This window comes from Harpegnathos saltator, unplaced genomic scaffold (genome assembly GCF_003227715.2).
Source record: "Harpegnathos saltator strain DR-91 unplaced genomic scaffold, Hsal_v8.6 scaffold719, whole genome shotgun sequence".
NCBI classification, from domain to species: domain Eukaryota; kingdom Metazoa; phylum Arthropoda; class Insecta; order Hymenoptera; family Formicidae; genus Harpegnathos; species Harpegnathos saltator.
In genome coordinates this window covers 14,663-33,825 of record NW_020230559.1, presented here as the reverse complement: position 1 = coordinate 33,825, position 19,163 = coordinate 14,663, and the positions used below count along the sequence as shown (strand labels likewise).

The 19,163-nt window shown below is 36.2% G+C and overlaps 1 long non-coding RNA gene across 1 annotated transcript; it reads left to right on the top strand.

Annotated features, from left to right (window-relative positions):
- Nucleotides 1-15,039: 15,039 nt before the first annotated feature.
- LOC112590120 (uncharacterized) lies at nt 15,040-16,213 on the top strand. Its single transcript, XR_003114015.1, has 4 exons — nt 15,040-15,468; nt 15,720-15,844; nt 15,937-16,081; nt 16,150-16,213. It is a non-coding gene; the product is annotated as an uncharacterized LOC112590120 (long non-coding RNA).
- The last annotated feature ends 2,950 nt before the right edge of the window (nt 16,214-19,163 follow it).

The following is a 19,163-nucleotide window of genomic DNA, read 5'->3' as shown; positions in this document are numbered from 1 at the left end:
ATTATTTAAATTAAAGGAAGCTCGCGACTAATCGGGAGTTGCTTAATATGAGGAAGGGCTATTGCCCTAAATATGGCAGAAGCCAGCGATTGGGAGATCGACCGTCCACTTTCCAAAGGCGCATAGTCGCTAGGCCTCTCTCAGAACGCCAATTTTGTAGTCACTATTCCTTACGTTCCGATAGTGAAACGTCACTCATGGATCATGGCATTAAAATATGACCTTTCTCGGTACATATTGGAAAGAGCGGGCTGTCAAGTTAACCGCATCTCTCAACTCTGAGACTCAGCTTCCTTATGGAATCATACAAGTCCCAGCTTACGCCCGACCCAGCACCTATCTGGGCTTCATATTTGATTCGGTGCATCAATACATCGCAATTCCTCCGGCACGGCGAAGCAAACTCCTCCACATGATTTCTTCTTTCGCAGGAGGATCGGGTGTCGCGAACTCGAGCGGGTCATTGGATCTCCTACCTCTATTGGCCTGACGGGGGAGGACGGCCTATTATATATGAAGAATCTGGAGCACAGGAGGTTTCTTGCTCTCAAGCGATATTCACTTACAATCATTCGGCCCATATGGATCTTTCGCAGCAACTCGCTTGAGACTTTTGCTAATGAATGACAACTTTCTCAAATCCCAATCGAGTCAGAATACTTCAAACTCCGTATCTCGCACGTTTTATCCGGACACTTGGCTCTCAGACGGGAGCGAATTCTGTGGGGACCCTAGTACCCACGGTTGAGGATCGCGTGATGACCAAGCACATCATATCTATTACCTTGAACTCAAAGCTGTTCATTTCGACTTACAATGTTTAGTGTCCGGCCTGCACAGTAGCTACATTTTGCTTCGCATTGACAACACGTCAGCCATAGCTTATGTGAATAGTTTTGGCCCAGTCCAATACACTCACTTTGATCTTATAGCCAAGTGGATCGGGGGCTGATACAAAGAACTTAAGTTACATATTGGTATTACATATCGTTGCCATCAATAAGGCGATCGCTGACCGTGAGTCTCGGAAAATTAGTGCGGATACGGAATGGTCTTTAGCCTAGGACGTGTTCTCGCGCTTTTTCGCTCGCATTAGGTCAACCAAAAATTAACCTTTTCGCGTCCGTTTGTAAGGTAAAAGGCTACGCCGATGTTTCATAGATCCCAGATTCGGGCTTTATTGCGGCAGATGTCTATTGCGGCAATCTCTCTAGATTGGGCTGAAATTCACAGTTCCGCCATCCCTCCAGTTATTCTTTTACCACGTGTTCTTCGGAAAATGGTTAACGAAAAAGCGAGAGAGATCCTTGCCCTTCACAATCTTGGTTCCCCTTGTTTGGAAGTCTCATGATCGAAGAGCCGGTAATCTTTTCCCCTTTTCGCAACTTATTATCTTCTCCTTTCAGGAGTTGCCATCCGAAATGGAAATCCTTTCACCTGGCGGCAAAGCGTTTATCCGGCAGGCACTTCTGGAACGTGGAGTCCCTTCAGAAGCATTAGAGGCAAGGCAAGCCTCGATAGCAACTTCGAGTGTGGCGCAATATTTAAAACCGCTTCATCACTAGGAGATTCGTCGGCGCACTTAGGCAGTTCTCCTATGTTCACCGAGTACCGCTCAGTTCCTCAGCCCTCTCGCTCAGCAGTTAGCGGTTACATTCATATTCCGGGATACCTTGATAGCAGGTTTCGATCTGCAGTATCACGCCTCGCGTAACGAGGTAGGAATCCACCCGTTCATCCGCCGTTTCTATTGGAGCGTCGGAGTTTTATTTCAAATCTCTTCGCCCAAGATAAGGTTTCATTTGAGACCCCGGTTTGAGACCGTAATTGCACGTCTTGCACAATTATATTCACAAAAATCATTACCATTAAAGACAATCACAAAAAAAAACTACACTTCGGTTAATTCTCAGTAGGGGCCAGAGATTCAAAATGCTTGCAACTAAGCGGCTTGTCGAATGCGCTTAATGAAAAGCTGCTGATTCGAATACCGAAAAATTAAAAACGTCGACATCAAGGCGCTCCAACTCCGTTTTCTCTTTCTCTCCGTTCGAAGGTGACGACAACTTGAGTATATGCAATCTCACGCGACATTATTTAATCCTTACTGAAAAATTGCTATGCCTGCGTGCGTCGCCCTTTCTATATACCTTTTGCTCGCCCTCATAAAGCAGTGGGTTATCAAACAATCAGTTGTTGGTTGTGAACCAGATTAGAAGAACACGGGGTTCGATCAGACACTTTCGCTCCGCATAATATCGGTTGTGAATCGAATGAGCGAGTAACGAAAAAAAAAAATGGTGTCTCAGTTGATATTATAAAGCGGGCAGTTGGATAAGGCAATCTGGTGCCTTCGCGACATTTAGTAACCATCAGATTATTGAAATGTTTACCTTTGCCGTCCATAGACCTTAAGACGGACTAAATCTTAAGTTCGATTAGACCTTAAGAAACGTGTGATTGCTTCGTTGCGATTACCTGTAAGCCGGTTGCACGCCACATATTTTAGTGGCGATATTTAGGCACGACGATATTTTAGTGGTTACATATCTATTAAGTTTAGGTAGACACCTTCCAGGAACGTACTCAGATACGGGAACCAGCCTTACAACAGAGGGCGTCAAGCGTTCCTCTCCTTTTGGTAAATCGCCATCTGAACAACTACATTGTCCATCCGGAGAGACAACCGTGGCATAATTAGAAAATCAAACGAACTTACAGTGAAGTTCGATTTGAATTATGCCCGGTGTCTCTCCGGATGGACATTCCCCACCCGCAACAGACGTTGCTTCCCCCCCTTCTTTGAGAATTGCTCGGCGATTTGCCATAGGTCTGTAAACTAATGACAGGAGCGGCGCGCGGCGCGGCGAGCGAAGCTCGGGATGAGCACAGAGCGCCCCCACCGCGCGCGAATCGCTTGGGCGCGAATCTAAACTGTTGATGCAAGCGTGCGTGGAAGCACTACTACTACATTGTCCATCCGGAGAGACACCGGGTATAATTCAAATCGAACTTCACTGTAAGTTCGTTTGATTTTCTAATTATCGAATGCTCATTATTCATATCATTAGAAACAGCAATCCTCATAGAACAGGACGCAGGGAAGATAACACTGTTGGTGGGATATCGATATCTCGAGTGGTTGCCGAAATATAAGCGAAAAATGCAAATGCCGCCAATGAGTTCGCCTGACACGACGCAAGATGTGTGCGCTTTCACACTTCATTTAACAATGTGTAATTAATCGTACCGTTATGAGTCATTAACTCGAGCAGAGCAGAGTACGGTAAAGGTATTTAATTTGGAATATCGACAATATCTTGTACAGTTGCAGAGATGTAAGCGTATAATATGACGGATAATTTTTCAGCGCTAAAGCAAGGGTCAAGCGCAAGCGGCGTCTTTGACATGACTGTACCATCTACGACGAAAATCTCGCGTTTCGGGGAACTGACAGCGGCATCGTCTTTTGTCAATGTTTCGAATTCTCCAGCTAAGATAATTATTTAAGATTAATAATAAATCCATTGATAAGGAAGTTTCATCATTGTCATGCGAGATGGTAGAGTCGGTGTCAAAGAGATACCGAAAGAGATACACGAATGCTGCACGTTTTGGCTCTAAAAATTATCAGTTACATTTAGACATATTTCTCTGTAAGCGCTCAAGATATCAACAACATTTCTAAAAATGCATCATCTGCTCTGCAGAAATTAATATTATATAATGGAATTAATGGGACTCTGTTACGTGAAATGTGAAGGTGCGTACACACTGCGTCGACTGAGCTTGCTCATGGCGTGTTTATTTTTCACTTATTATATCTCGGCAATTAGTAGAGATATCGACGTCTTTAGCAAAGCATTACATGACGCATATTCCATTTTTCAGGGATTAGTAGTCTATAACGATAAGAATAGTAAGCGTTCGTTAATTGAAACGCGAGTAGAGATTGTAGTTGTGCGAGCTTCCCTTTACGCCGTCTCCTTCCACAATTAACGAATGTTCATCATTTGTATGATTAGTAACCACTAATCCTCATAGAACAGGACGCAGGGAAGATAACGCTGTTGGTGGGACATCGATATCTCGAGTGGTTGCCGAAATATAAGAAAAAAATGCAAATGCCGCTAACGAGTTCGGCTGACAAGACGCAAGATGTGCGCGCTTTCACACTGCATGACAGGGACATTAATCGTATCGTTATGAATAATCAACTCGAGCAGAACAGAATACCGAGAAAGCATTTATTTTGGAACATCGACGATATCTTATACGGTTGCAGATATATAAGCGAATAATGTGCCATCATAATTTTTCAGCGCTGAAAGGATCATCTTGCGTGAGCGGCATCTTTGAAACCGACTGTACCTACTAAACCGACTGCATCTACGATGACAATTATTTAAGTTTACTAAAGAATTTACTGACGCGCAAATCTCAACAATATTATGCGAGATAGTACGGACTATGTAAAAGAGACACCGACGGTCACGCATGCTCCTCCTTTAGGCGCTAAAAATTATCAGTCAAATATACGCCTAATTTCTATAAACGCCTAAGATATCAACAATATTCGTAAAAGTGCGTCATCTGCTCTGCAGGAATGAAAATTATATATTGAGATTAATTAAGGGTATGCCGTAAGCGAAATGTCAAGGTGCGTACACACTGCGACGTGTCGACCGAACTTGTTCACGGCGTGTGCATTTTTCGCTTATCTCGGCAACGGGTATCGACGTCATTAGCGAAGTATTACATTGCACATATTCTGTTCTACTGGGATTAACAGTTTATAATGGTACGAATAATAAGAGTTCGTTAATTGAAGCGGATAAGTGCGCGTGTAAGAGCTTGTCTCGTGGCGCGCTTACGCAGTCTCCCGCAATGATTATCGAATGCTTATTATTCGTATCATTAGAAAGCACTAATCCTTATAGAACAGGACGCAGGTAAGATAACGCTGTTAGTGGGACACTGATATCTCGAGTAGTTGCCGAAATATAAGCGAAAAATATAAATGCCGCTAACGAGTTCGGCTGACAAGACGCAAGATGTGAGCGCTTTCACATTGCGTTCATCACAGGGTCATTAATCGTATCGTTATGAATAATCAACTCGAGCAGAACAGAATACCAAGAAAGCATTTATTGTGGAACATCGACGATATCTTATACGATTGCAGAGATATAAGCGGATAATGTGCCACTATAATTTTTCAGGCCTAAAAGAATCGTATTGCGTGAGCGGCATCTTTGAAAGCGTCTGTACCTACTGAACAGACTGTATCTACGATGACAATCTCTTGTTTCAGGGAACTGCTTGCGGCATCGTCTTTTGTCAATGTTTCGGATTTTTTAGCTGAGATAATTTTGTATGCTTAATAAAGAATTCACTGACGCGCAAATATCAACAATATTATGCGAGATGGTACGAGCGGTGTGAAAGAGACACCGAAGATCACACACGCTGCTCCTTTTGGCGCCAAAAAGTACCAGTCACATTAACGCCTATTTTCTCTCAACGCCTAAGATATCAACAATATTCCTAAAAGTGGGTCAGCTGCTCTGCAGGAATGAAAATTATATAATGAGGTTAATTACGGGTATGCGGCAAACGAAATGTCAAGGTGCGTACACGCTCCGACATGTCGACCGAACTTGTTCACGGCGTGTGCATTTTTCGCTTATACCTCGGCAACCACTCCAGATATCGATGTCCCACTAACAGCATTATCTTCCCTGCGTCATGATCTATGAGGATTAGTGGTTTCTAACGATATGAATAAGGAGCATTCGATAATTACTGAAGGAGACTGCGTAAGCGCGGCACGAGACAAACTCTTACACGCGCACTTACCCGCTTCAATTAACAAACTTTTATTATTCGTACCATTATAAACTGTTAATTCCAGTAAAACAGAATACTAGCAATGTAATATTTCGCTAATGACGTCGATATCTCTACCCTTTGCCGAGATATAAGTGAAGAATGCACATACCAAGAACAATTTCGGTCGACAGTGCGTACGCACCTGTATGTCGCAGTGTGTACGCACCTTGATATTTCGCTTACCGTATGCCCTTAATTAATCCCATTATATAATTTTCATTCCTGCAGAGCAGATGACGCACTTTTACGAATATTGTTGATATCTTAGGCGTTTACAGAAAATAGACGTAAATGTGACTGATGAATTTTGGCACCAAAAAGGAGCAGCATGCGTGACCGTCGGCGTCTCTTTCACACCGCTCGCACCATCGTGCATAATATTGTCGAGATTTGCGCGTCAGTGAATTCTTTATTAAACTTAAATAACTGTCATCGTAGATATAGTCTATTCAGTAGGTACAGTTGGTTTCAAAGATGCCGCTCACGCAAGACGACCCTTTTAGCCCTGAAAAATTATGTTGGCACATTATTCGCTTATATCTCCGCAACGTATAAGATATCGTCGATGTTCCATAATAAATGTTTTCTCGGTATTCTATTCTGCTCGAGTTGATTATTCATAACGATACGATTAATGACCCTGTGATGAACGCAATGTGAAAGATGTGCTCACATCTTGCGTCTTGTCAGCCGAACTCGTTAGCGGCATTTACATTTTTCGCTTATATTTCGGCAACTACTCGAGATATCAGTGTCCCACTAACAGCGTTATCTTACCTGCATCCTGTTCTATGAGGATTAGTGCTTTCTAATGATACGAATAATAAGCATTCGATAATCGTTGCGGGAGACTGCGTAAACGCGGCACGAGACAAGCTCTTACACGCGCACTTACACGCTTCAATTAACGAACTCTTATTATTCGTACCATTATAAACTGTTAATCCCAGTAGAACAGAATATGAGCAATGTAATACTTCGCTAATGACGTCGATATCTCTACCCGTTGCCGAGATATAAGCGAAAAATGCACACGCCGTGAACAAGTTCGGTCGACATGTCGCAATGTGTACGCACCTTGACGTTTCGCTTACCACATACCCTTCATTAATCTCATTATATAATTTTCATTCCTGCAAAGCAGATGACGCACTTTTACGAATATTGTTGATATGTTAGTCATTTACAGAAAATAAGCGTAAATGTGACTGAGAAATTTTGACGTCAAAATGAGCAGCATGCGTGACCGTCCGTGTGTTTTTTACACAGCCCGCCCGTTCTATCTCGCATAATTATGTATTTCTCATGTAAACGGATGGTTCATTTGTATTAAACAAGAGTTTTACCGCCGCTTTTTATGGTCTTTTATCGCTGGTCATTGGTTACCTCTAATACAGATTAATGTCTGATATTTAGTAACTTTCCCTTAAGTTTTTGTTAATTATACCGACTTAAGCTTTTCTATATATAATATCGTCGTGATGTAGCTCTGATTTATTATCTTAGTTTATTTTTCAATTGCTTCTTAATATATGTTGTCATCTATAGCTAGTCGTTGACTTTCATAGCAATCCAAATCTTAAAATCTTGAAGAATTTTTATTCCTGAACTGATACTCTACAGCGGCTTGAGCTCTTCTAAACATAATATGTAGCTCTGATTTATTATTTTAGCCTATCTCTCAAAAGCTTCTTAATATATGCAGTCAGCTATGCCTTGTCTTTGACTTTCATGGCAATTGTAACCTTAAAATCTTTAAGAATTTTTATTCCCGAACTGAGACTGTCCAACGACTTGGGCTCTTCTACACATAATATCGTCGTGATACAGTACTGATTTATTATTTTAGTCCATCTCTCAATTGCTTCTGAATATATGCTGTCATCTATACCTTGTCGTTGACTTTCATGGCGGTGGAGATCTTAAAATCTTTAAGAATTTTTATTCCTGAACTGATACTGTACAACGACTTGAGCTCTTCTATACATAATATCGTCGTGTTGTAGCTCTGATTTATCATTTTAGCCTACCTATCAATTGCTTCTTAATATATGCTGTCATCTATACATTGTCATTAAATTTCATCACAATCGAAATCTTAAAATCTCTAAGAATTTTCATCTCAGGACTGAGATTATGCAGAAACTCGCGCTTTTCTAGACATACTATCATTATGTTATAGTTCTAACTTATTATTTTACTTGGCTTCTCAATTGCTTCTCAATATGTGTTGTCGCCTACACCTTGTCATAAATTTCATTGCAGTAGAAATGTCTCAATCTTCTACATCTTACATATGAGACACGAGACATATTGAAAAGCGATTAAGAGGCAAACTTAAATAATAAATTGGAACTATTTTGCAATGACATTATGCTTAGAAAAGCACGAGTCGTTGTGTAATCTTAGCCTTGGGATAAAAATTCATATACATTTTGATTGCGATGAAATTAACGACAAAGTACAAGAGTACATCATACATTGGGAAACGATTAAAGGATAAACTGAAATAATAAATTAGAGCTCCATCACGACAATATTATACATGGAAAAGTGTTAGTCTATACAGTTAACATGAACTTGGGAAAATAATGTTTAAAATTGAGAATTTTGCTGTAATGAAATTTATGACAAGGTATAGGGGACAACACATGTTCAAAAGCTATTGAGAAGCCAATTAAAATAATATATTAGAACTAAAACACAATGATATCATGCCTAGAATAGCTCATGTCGTTGGGCGGTCTCAGGCGGGGTTCAGAAATATAAATTCTTAAAGATTTTAAGATTTCGATAGCGATCAAAGTTAACGACAAGATATAGATAACAGCATATATTAAGAAGCAATTGGAAGATAGATCAAAATAATAAATCAGAGCTACATCACGACGATATTATGTATAGAAAAGCGCAAGTCGGTATAATGAGCAGAAACTTAGGGAAAAATTAATAAATATTAGGTACGAATTTGTATTTCTCGACTACATGTACTCCTTCATGTGTACATGATTATTATAAAGATCAATAACTCTGTTATGTCGTCCAATTTTACTATTTGTTTTCCACCCTTTTATACGGTTGCTAACAGGTTGACTTGTTGCATGCATGTATTATTATGATAAAGGAGTTAACCTCAAACTTTGATATTTTATAAAATATATACATGTATATAGCTAAATGATGTTAATTTTGTATTCCTCATAAAAAAGGATGTAGATTTATATTAAGCAAAAGTTTTATCGTCGTTTTTATGATCCTTTAGCGCTATTCATTGGTTAATTCAAATACAGATTCGTACCTAATATTTAATAATTTTCTCAAAGTTTTTGCTAAATGTACCGACTTGCGTTTTTCTGTACATAATATCGTCGTGTTGTTACTCTGATTTATCATTTTATCCTATCTTTCAATTGCTTCTTAATATATCTGTCATCTATATCTTGTCGTTAACTTTCATGGCAATCGAAATCTTAAAATCTTTAAGAATTTTTGTTTCTAAGACTGAGACTGTCCAACGACTCGAGCTTTTCTAGGCATAATATCATTGTAATTTAGTTCTAATTTATTATTTTAGTTGACCTCTCAATAGCTTTTCAACATACGTTGTCACCTATACCTTGTCATAACTTTCATTGCAGTAGAAATGTCTCAATCTTCTACATCTTACATATGAGACACGAGACATATTGAAAAGCGATTGAGTGGCAAACTTAAATAATAAATTGGAACTATATTGCAATGACATTATGCTTAGGAAAGTACGAGTCGCTGTGTAATCTCAGCCTTGAGATAAAAATTCATATACATTTTGATTGCAATGAAATTAACGACAAAGTACAAGAGACATCATACATTGGAAAACGACTAAAGGGTAAACTAAAATAATAAATTAGAGCTCCATCACGACAATATTATACATGGAAAAGCGTGAGTCTATACAGTTAACATGAACTTGGGAAAAGAATGTTTAAAATTGAGAAATTTTTGCTGCAATGGAATTTATGACAAGGTATGGGAGACAACACATGTTGAAAAGCTATTGAGAAGCCAACTAAAATAATATATTAGAACTAAATCACAATAATATCATGCCTAGGAAAGCTCATGTCGTTGGGCGGTCTCAGTTCAGAAATATAAATTCTTAAAGATTTTAAGATTTCGATAGCGATCAAAGTTAAGGACAAGATATAAATAACAGTATATAATAAGGAGCAATTGGAAGATAGATTAAAATAATAAATCAGAGATACATCACGACGATATTATGCATAGAAAAGCGCAAGTCGGTATAATGAGCAGGAACTTTGGGAAAAATTAATAAATACTAGGTACGAATCTGCATTTGAGTTAACCAATGAGTAGCGTTTTAAGAATTTATATCTTTAAATCTTTAAGAATTTATATTTCTGAACTGAGACTATCCAGAAACTCGCGCTTTTCATAATATCATTGTGTTATAGTTTTAACTTATTATTTTACTTGGCCTCTCAATTGCTTCTCAACATGTGTTGTCGCCTACACCTTGTCATCAATTTCATTGCAGTAGAAATGTCTCAATCTGTTGCATCTTACATATAAGACACGAGACTTCTTAAAAAGCGATTGAGAGGCAAACTTAAATAATAAATTGGAATTATATCGCAATGACATTATGCTTAAAAAATACGAGTCGCTGTGTAATCTCAGCTTTGAGATAAAAATTCATATACATATTGATTGCGATGAAATTAACGACAAAGTACAAAAGACATCATACCGTGGGCAACGACCAAGGGACAAACTATGACAAAATATAATAAATTAGAACTCCATCACTATAATATTATACATGGAAAAGTGTGAGTCTATACAGTGAACGAGAATTTAGGAAAAAAATGTTTAAAATTAAGAAATTTCTGCTGCAATGAAATTTATGACAATAGGAACAACAAATGTTGAGAAGCTATTGAGAGGCGAAATAAAATATTAAATTAGAACTAAATCACAATAATATTATGCCTAGAAAATACCAAATCGTTGGACAGTCTCGGTCAAAGTTGCCGTCAACTTTAGCCGAACGACGATTTCAACTTTGAGATTCGGATTTTACACGTCAAAATACGTAAGGTAATTGAATTTTAGTGAAATCAGAGGTGTGAATCTTAGCTTGTTGGCTACACGTTTATATAGCTTTTCAACATACGTTGTCACCTATACCTTGTCATAAATTTCATTGCAGTAGAAATTTCTCAATTTCTACAATTTTTTCCCAAGTTCTCGTTAACTATATAGACTCACGCTTTTCTACACATAATATTGTTATGATAATAACTAATCTAATTTATTATTGTAGTTTGCCCTTTAGTCCTTTCTCAATGTGTGATGTCTTTTATATCTTGTTCTAAATTTTATAGCCAAAATCTTTATGAACTTTTAGCTGAGAACTGAGATTATCCAGCGACCCGCGCTTTTCTACGCATAATATCATTGTAATATAATTCCAATTTATTATTTTATTTCACTTGTGAACCACTTCTTAAGATGTCTTTTCTGTTATAACTTGTCGCTGATTTTCATAGTTGTCAAGATATCTTAATTTCTAATAATTTTTTTCCTAAACTCCTGTTAACTGTATAAGCTCGCGCTTTTCTATGTATATTACTGTTGTAGTGAAGCTTTAATTTATTAATTTAGTTTGTCTCTCAGATGTTTCCTGCTATCAAAGTCAATAATATTATGCGTCGAAAAGAATAAGTCTATATAGTTAACGAGAACTGAGGAAAAATTATTGAAGATTGAGAAATTTCTACTAGAATGAAATTTATGATAAGGAGACAACACATGTTGAATAGCTATTGAGAGGCCAACTAAAATAATAAATTAGAAATATATAACAGAAAAATAATAAATTAGAATTAAATTACAATGATATTATGCCTAGAAAAACTCGAGTCGTTAGACAGTCTCAGTTCAAAAATAAAAATTCATAAAGATTTTAAAATTTCTGTTGCGATAAAAGTTAACGACAAGATATAGATTACAGCATATAGTGAGAAGCAATTGAGAGATAGACTAAAATAATAAATCTGAACTACATGACGACGATATTATGTATTGAAAAGCGCAAGTCGATATAATTAGCAAAAACTTAGGGAAAAATTATTAACTATTAGGTACGAATCTGCATTTGAAGTGACCAATGACTAGCGATAAGAGACCATAACAAGCGACAATAAAATAACTCTTGTTTAATACAAACCACCATCCTTTTATATGACCAATACATAATTAACATCATGAAATCGAGGGATCTGATTTCTGCCCAGCTTCTGATAACATTTATGATTAAATGGTAGTTATCAGGTCATCAAGTATTAAGCCAGCGGCACACGGTGTTTGTTTTCGTGCTGGATTGCTTGCTAGATGAAAATACTGCGTTCTGATTGGTGCATTTCCATCCATCTTCGGAAATGTACCAATCACAACGCAATATTTTCATCCAGCAAGCAATCCAGCACGAAAACAAGCACCGTGTGCCGCTGGCTTTAGTCTATGATTTATACTTTTTACCTATTTATTAATATTTAATAATATAAAGTAACATTATCAGTCTTATTACTTTATCCTCCGGCTGATAGATATATAAAATAGTGAAAAGATTCATATTTTAAACAGAAAACTGAGAGACCTGAAAACTACCTGACTACGAACATATTAAATTACGAAAAGATACTTCTCAGGTTAGAAGAAATTGAACTATTTTTATGAAATTATATTTTAGCAAGACCTAAATAAGCCATCTCATTATTTATATTCAACATATCTAATAGAAATATCTATTAATAACAATGTAATTAAAGGAAAAGTTTAAAAAATATATTGGTCCTTAAAACTACCCTTCGATATATTAAACCTTATATTTCGAAAAATAACCAATATTTTTTAAATCAGCAAGCGGTTTCTACTTAGATTAGAGCTGAATTCAATATCTATATAATAAAATTGGATAATTATTTTCGGTCCTGAAAACTGCCCTTTCATATATGTATATATATATATATATATATATATATATATATATATATATATATTAGAGATGTGCGAATCAAGAATTTTTATGTCGAATTGAATCAAATCTCATTTTTTAAATTCGAATTCGAATCGAATCGAATCTATGAAATTTCACTCGAATTCGAATTGAATCGAATGAAATCGAATCGAGTCATTAAAAAATTTAACATGACTGTTAAACATGCAAATAATAATGGAAGATTTTAATATGAAAGGGAATATTGATATTGTAATATAATCTTAAAGTAAAATATATATTTAAATATTTAAAATAATTTATAATTAAATTATTAATTATAAGTTAAGTTAATTACAAGTTAAGGGTTCAGACATATAGGCCCAGATGGCCCGTTTTGTAGCTGATGCATACAAACAATAATATGTTTTATTCCTATTCGAATTATTCGGATTCGAATTATAGGAATTCGGATTCGAATCGAATCGAATTACACTAGATTCGATTCGAATTCGAATAGTTCTCACACGCACACGCACACGCATACGCACACGCACACGCACACACACACTTATACGCACACGCTTACGCACACGCACATCGCTAATATATATATAACTTTATTTTGTATTTAAAATTGTATTTCAATCCCATTTTAATTCTTATAATCCGGACGATTTTTGAACGATTTTTACAGTCTTTGAGTTAGAATTTTTCGTATATGAAGATAGTTCGAAAAATTCTCGGTTTGATAAAAAACGTATGATTTTTGACAATGTTCTTTTTTATTTTTCAACATAGTCTCTTTTCAACTTAATACGTTTAGACCAACAATATTCTAACTTTCTTATACCTTCAGTATAATACAATTTCTTTAAGCCTTCAAAATAAGCATTCACATCAGCGATGATTTTCCTATTTAAAATGAATTTCTTTCTAGTGAGCTATTTTTTCATGTTTGGGAACAGGAGAAAGTCACTAGGGACTAAATCTGGTGAGTACGGTGCGTGTGGTAACAATTCGAAGCGCAATTCATGGAATTTTGTAATTGAAGAAATGTGAGCGATTATTGTCATGATGGAAAAGTATTCTTTTTGCCACATGAGGACATTTGGTCTTAATATCATCGTTCCAGCAATGCTACATAATATTCTCCGTTGATTATTTTGCTTTTTTCTAGTCTAGAATAGTCTAGTCTAGTAAGTCTATAAGCACTACATCCTGTGAATCCCAAAAAACGTCAAAAAACATCACCTTTTCGGCTGATGGAACTGTTTTTGCCTTTTTGGAGCGCATTCACCCGTTTCCACCCATTGTTTCAATTATTGTTTCATCTCTGGTGTATCAATGAATCCATGTTTCATCAACAGTGATGAATCGTCGCAGAACTCGGTTTGCGTTTAAACATATTCAAGCATTTCTGAGAAATGTTCATTCGAATGCGTTTTTGATCGACCATTAACAAACGCGGCACTCATTGCGCTGAAAATTTTTTCATATGCAAATATTCGTATAAAATGTTATGAACATGATCTATTATTATACTAGCAGTCTGAAACTTTTTAACGCATGCGTTATAAGTATAACGCATGCGTTATATGGCTCGTAACGCATGTTTTACGATTTCGTATTCTGTAAATGCATCTTAACGTATGGCGTCGTCAATTTGCGTACATTAACGTTAAGTTTGCGTTATATTATTTTTCACTATAAATCCGTATTCTGTAAACCACTTTAACGCAATTTGCAACGCATTTTATTGCGTTACGTAAAGTAATGCTAACGCTGGCTGCCGGAGAACGTTAATGTCATAACGCGATCTTGCAAGGTTAAGTTAATATTAATATTTTTTATTGTGAATAAAATGGCTGGTGGAATACTCATCAATGTGCTAAATGATGTGGAAAAGGAAGAAAAGAGGGAAAATTCTCTAATAATGAAAGAGTTGAGAGATAGTATTAATCCATTTAATTTAACGGATGAACAATTTATAAGAGTTTTCCGCTTATCAAAAGAAGCAGTAATTTATATATGTGACTCACTTCAAAATATTTTGCAATGGAAAGGAAGGAGAGGATTAAGAAACACAGGTAATTATGTAAATTCTAATATAACTTTAAAATACATAATAGACATGCGGACATTACAGTTTTCCGCTATATTTAGATATAGTTCGGAACGCAATTGATGGTTCAACGAGAGAACTTATTTGCTGAAAAGTTTTCAAAACAAGTTCTCTTATTAGACTATCAACTGCGTTCCGAACTATATTGAAAACATAACGAACAACTTTATTGATATCCATGACTGTAAACTGATTTTGTTCAAATTTGTATAATAAAAAACTATGTGTTACTAACTACTTATAGGTTTTAGCTGCACTGCGTTTTTTTCCTATAGGTTCGTATCAAAAAGATATTGGTAATGATTATCTAATATCTATATCACAACCAGCAACTAGCAGAGCAATAAAAGCAGTAGCGATGGGATTGCAGTATCACGCAATTGCTTGCCATTGAGTGAAGCAAATTCCCAAACACAGAGGAAAAACGAGCAGCTTTAAAAGAAAAGTAACATCCTTTTACAATTATAAAAGGCCGTTAAAAATTTACTCTGACTGTAAACAATTTATATTTTTCTTAAGAAAACAATATAATAATATCAGGAAATTGAAGTAATTTATATATGATTGCACTTAACTGTTGTGATTTTTTTTACAAATCTTTCTTTAAATAATATTAAATAAATTTGTCTATTCACTGAATTATAATTTTTTTCATAATTTTCTTATAATATTGTTTTGTACAATATATTTTTACAGATTTCAAAAGGAAAGGAATTTTAAAGGAATAATAGGTTGCATAGATTGCACTCATGTGAGACCAAAACATCACGAGGAATCATATATAAACCTTAAAAGGTTTCCATTCAATTAATATACAGGCAGTAAGTATATTCACTACAAAAATATATAATATATAATGTACTATACAAATTCAAAAAGAAACTTAATGCATACTTGTATTATTTATAATAAGATAGCGTCACACGATTTGGAAATCTTAAATGTCAATGCTAGATTACCTGGAAGTGTCCATGACAGCTTTATATGGAGACATTCTACCATAAGGGACGAAATGCAACGATTATATAATTCTGGAGATCGAACAACATGGTTTTTGGGTAAGTATCACGATTATTTTATATTTATTTACCTAATAATGTACATAAAAATGTCGATTTGATTATAGGCGATGCAGGTTACGGTTTGGAACCTTGGCTGATGACACCTATCACAGATGCACCAGAGCTACAAGATGCATAACGTTATACTAACATTATAAAAAAATAACATTTTAATAATAAAGAAAACAATGTGAGGAAATAATACTTTAATTATGATAGAAATATATAATAAAACTTACTTTTCTCCAACCTTCTGTACCTTTTGATGGGCCGTCGAAGCTATTTAACTGTTCAATTAATTGCTGCCATTGTACGTCGTAAACTGGCTTTCCTCTTGCTCCTAATAATTTGTCTGTGGCAAACGCAGTATGGTTTTCCATATATGTAATAAGGAAATCTAATTGCTTGTTTGTTGTTTTAGGGGCTTTTTTCTTTTTCTGTGCAACTTCCATACTGTAAGAACATATTGTTCATTAGTTAAATCAGGTTATGTATCTATTCTTTTCGTACATTGCGTAAAAACAAATTAATTATTCACTACAATTTATTTATTACAAATGTGTGCACATAGCCTAATATATGTTATATACAGGGTGCACGATTTATCTGAAGACATTGAAATATCTCGAGAACTATGCATTGGATAAAAAAAAGTGGTTAATGAAAGTTGTTAGCCTCGAAGGGGGACATCCAATGATACCAAACTCGACCTCCCATCCCACCCCCTGGGGGTGGGGGTTGGGGGTAACTTTGAAATCTTAAATGGAAACCCCCACTTTTTATTGCAGATACGAATTCTACGCCACAAAATACGTAAATTTTGTTCGAAACTTTTATTTTGATTCGTGATAGATGGCGCTGTAATAGCAAAAAATTATATTTTCCGCAATTCTCCAGAAAAGATCATTGGATTGAGAAATAAAAAATACCTGTTGAATATTTTTAAAGAACATAATAAAAGTTATTCCCCCCCATCCTCTCGGGGTAGAGTGGGTGATAACGTTCGAATCTCAAATGAGGACCCACATTTTTCATTGCAGAATTAGATTGTACGTGAAATTTTTATTGAAACAATTTTTTTATTATGTTCTTTAAAAATATTCAACAGGTATTTTTTATTTCTCAATTCAATGATCATTTCTGGAGAATTGCAGAAAATATAATTTTTTGCGATTACAGCGCCATCTATCACGAATCAAAAAAAAAGTTTCGGACAAAATTTACGTATTTTGTGGTGTAGAATCCGTATCTGCAATAAAAAATGGGGGTTTCCATTTAAGATTTCAAAGTTGCCCCCAACCCCCATCCCCAGGGGGTGGGCTGGGATTGCCCCCAACCCCCACCCCCAGGGGGTGGGGTGGGAGGTCGAGTTTGGTATCATTGGATGTCCCCCTTCGAGACTAACAACTTTCATTAACCACTTTTTTTATCCAATGCATAGTTCTCGAGATATTTCAATGTCTTCAGATAAATCGTGCACCCTCTATATTCAATATACTCCATTTTTTTAGTGCACTTAACGAATATTTCGATGATAGTCATGACGATGGCAAATAATTTTCTCGGTTGACGATTGCTCTACTTGGGTGACAAAATTGTCGTAGCTCAATTCATTTAATTTGATCATTATGCGCATCGCGTGCGCGTGAGAGAGAGAAAAAGAGAGAGAGAGAGAGAGAGAGAGAGAGAGAGAGAGAGAGAGAGAATATGCGCCACATCTCGATTAATTAGCGTTCAATCATAATTACCGGCCATTGCAACCATGCCACCAACGAACCAGCAACGATACGATTTCGTTCGGTCGTCGATGATCGGCGCATTGTTATACCATTTATCAAAATCGCGATAATACTGATCAGATCAACGCCGACCAGATGATCGAGCAATTACCAACAGACCTGCATTAATCGAAAGCTTCTCGCTGATTAATCTAAATGCGAATTAAATTCAGTCGTGGGGCTAGTAAGTTACCGACTTTCAGAATTTATTTCATTACGTCCTTCTTATGCTGAAACTCATTGAAAAGAGATCCTTTCTAACCGTTCCATTGTTCAATCCTGGATCTACTCTGTTGCAATTTCAAACATAAAACGTTAATTATTAAAATATATTTCATATATTATATAGTTAACACGCGTGTGTGCGTTTCGTACCGGTGAGCTATGGCTTTTCGTTTAGACTATTTGATGTTTTCGTTCTAAAACAATGCATAATCATGAAATACTTTTATAATTATTATGAGATACATATTATTTAACAAATAAAATTTGTCTAATAAAACTAAGGTTACAAGTACTTTACGCGGCGGCGTGAACAAGTTACGTAATAGAATCAGGGACGGGTATATCAATATCTGAATAGAATTAAAACTTTGTTAGCTCAAAATCGTCTTTATGTAATTGGATATCTCTGAAATATTTAATATTAATTGCTAGTATTTCTCTTACTAGGTGCGTAACTAAGTTCCCGGGTTTCACACATGGATGGCGCTAACGACACATGTAATCGACATACATGTCTGAAGTTGTGTTTTTTTTACAGCTTGGACATTTGTTAACAATAACCAGTCGTAATACTAACACATATCGCAACGCAAAAATATTTTTCTAACAACGAAGATGTCGAGTTTTGTGCCAAATAAACAGCATTTGCGGGAAGCTTTGCTTTTCCGCTTTAACTTGAAAAAAAGTGCAGCTGAAGCACATCGTTTACTTGAGGAGGCCTACGGCGAACATGCACCATCGAAAACAACCTGTGAAGATTGGTTTAAACGCTTCAGAAGTGGCGATTTCGACACTGAGGACAAGGAGCGCTCCGGAAAACCAAAAACGATTGAAGACGCCGATCTGCAAGCGTTATTGGATGAAGATGATACGCATACGCAAGATCAACTTGCGGAGGCATTAAACATGACTCGCCAAGGTATTTCCAAACGTTTACATGCCACGAGACAAATTCAAAAGGAAGAAAAATGGGTGCCGCATGAGTTGACTGAGAGACAAATGGAAAATCGAAGAGCCACTCCCGAAATTTTGCTTTTGCAGCATGAAAGAAAGAGTTTCCTGCATCGAATTATTAT